This window comes from Cebus imitator, unplaced genomic scaffold (genome assembly GCF_001604975.1).
Source record: "Cebus imitator isolate Cc_AM_T3 unplaced genomic scaffold, Cebus_imitator-1.0 Scaffold147, whole genome shotgun sequence".
Taxonomy (NCBI): Eukaryota; Metazoa; Chordata; class Mammalia; order Primates; family Cebidae; genus Cebus; species Cebus imitator.
In genome coordinates, this window is record NW_016107462.1 from 2617370 (window position 1) to 2619696 (window position 2327).

General features: G+C 44.0%; 1 pseudogene; it reads right to left on the reverse strand.

Annotated features, from left to right (window-relative positions):
* Window positions 1-988: 988 nt before the first annotated feature.
* LOC108314051 lies at window positions 989-2075 on the reverse strand (annotated as a pseudogene).
* Between the last annotated feature and the right edge of the window lie 252 nt (window positions 2076-2327).

The window sequence follows — 2327 nt, forward strand, 5'->3', positions numbered from 1 at the left end:
AAAACATTTTGCTCAATGAAATAAGCCAATTACAAAAGATTACACATCATGTGATTTCATTTCTATGAAATGTCCAGAATAAGCAAATCTGTAAAGACAGCAAAGACACTAGTACCCAGGGGTTGGAGAAAGCAGAATGGAGAGTGACTGCTTATTAAGGTTTCTTAGTATAGATAGGGTTTCTTTCTGGGTGAAGGCAATTTTCCAAAATTAAGCAGTGGTGATGGCAGCACAACTCTATCAATATATTGAAACCACTGAACTGTACACTTTAAAGGGAGTGAATTTTATGGTATGTAAATTATATCTTAAGAAAGCAGTTTTTTTGTTTGTGTTTTTAAAAAAAAAAAAGGCAGAGACAGAATTAAAGAGTCAGAATAAAAGAACCAAGAGCCTGAGATGGACAGAGGATTCCATCATGAGAAGCTTTTTTCCTCACTGGTTTAAGTTGGCTAATGAGGTTGCCAGACAACTTTGAGGTGACTAATTGGGAATTTTTTAAAAAGCAAGATAAAATCAACATTGGGCCTGTGCCAGCCAGATTCAGCAAATGTTGCCCAGGCACCTACTATGCACTAGTCATCTAAAATACAAAGAGATTGTGGTCCTTTTGGAGTGACAAGCTTTTAACTAAAAAGTAAAATATTTTCAGCTGGGCACAGTGATTCATGCCTGTAATCCCAGCACTTTGGGAGGCCACTGAGGATCAGTTCAGCCCAGGAGTTCGAGACCAGCTTGGGCAACATAATGAGACCCTGTCTCTAGAAAAAAATTTAAAATTATGCATAGTGGGAGGATCACTCGAGTCTAGGAGGTCAAGGTTACAGTGAGCTGTGATCATGGCAATGAGCTCCAGCCTGTACAACTGAGATTCTGCCTCAGAAAAAAAACCTCCTTTTTTTGAAAGGAGGCACACATACTTAGTGTTTTTTTTTTTTTACACAACAATTTATTTATTGAAAGCCTCCTCTCCCCATCTTTGCAGTCTCTAGATCCACTTTTTCCACTCACAGATTTTGTACCCAAGCCTCAGAAAGATAGCTGGGGGCATGGGCACTATGCACTGTTCAATGAGACCCATAATGTGGCTGTTTAACTGTCTTCCGCATGCTGCAAGAACATGGCCAGCAGATCCAGCTCCTCCTATGATGCCTTCACCCGGGCCACCTTCTCGGTCTCCTTCTGCCCATAATTTTCCTTCAGGATCTGTACTGTTCCAGAGTGACCCGTTGCAGACATTGAACTACCAGCCAGCTGCATTTGTCGTCCTGGATGTCAGTGCCAACTTTGCCGGTCACATTGGGGTCGCCAAAGAGGTCAAGGTAATCATCATGAATCTGAAAGAACTCTCCCATCGCCAGCAGGATCTTCTTGGCATTGGCATGCTCCTTCTTGCCATCAATTCCTGCCATGTATGTGGCTGCAGCTACAAGAAGGTAGGAGGAGTAGAAAGCTGTCTTGTCCTTGATAATCGATTTGTACCTCTTTTCAGTGAACCTGCCAAGATCCACGTTGCCCTTGGGGGCTGTGATGAGGTCCAGGGTCTGCCCAATCTCAGTCTCATAGGAACTCTGATAGGAACTCTGAAGCTTGACCAGGTTCAGGTAAGAGGGCTGCTCCCGGCAGTAGAGCTTTAGCAGTGGGTAGACACATGCTTCCAGAAGGATAGCATCATTGATGGCATCCAAGCCCATGCCTGGCTTCTGATACCAGCAGATCTGTCCCTGGCAGGTGAGAGATGAATCTTTGACGTCATCTGTCACCAGGAAGAAAGCTTACAGCAGTTCCACACACCAGCCCACAGTCAGGGTGGCTGGAGACTATCAGCATCCTGTTTCCTGGGCTCCACCAGCTCCCGGAATGCCACTAGCACCGTCAAACCCCGGTGAGACTTGCCTCCAATAGCATTGTACTCCAGAACCTCCTTGATCCAGGCAATGGCATCTCCTGTCTCTGGGTGCCCCATCTCACCCTCAGTCAGCATCCTAACTATCTGGGAGAACTGCTGAAATGAAATCCTGCTTTTCTTGGGCATAAACATCTGATTTCTGGTCTCTATTCATTCTGAGGGAGGCACAAAGGGTGCGGGTTCCTGCTCCAAGAATGAGTTTTTTTACGTGACGAAATTACGAGTATTTTCTTTTTCCCAGTAGTATAGAATGTAATGACTGTTGTATTATAAAGAAGGGGAAATACATTTTTAAAGGAAAAAGCATGACAGTGTGATAAAATACATGCTCTATGAAAGCACACAGGAAGGAGAAAGAAGTTGGGACTGAGGAAGAAAGGTCAGAGAAAGTTTGACAGGCAATTGTTTGATACTAACG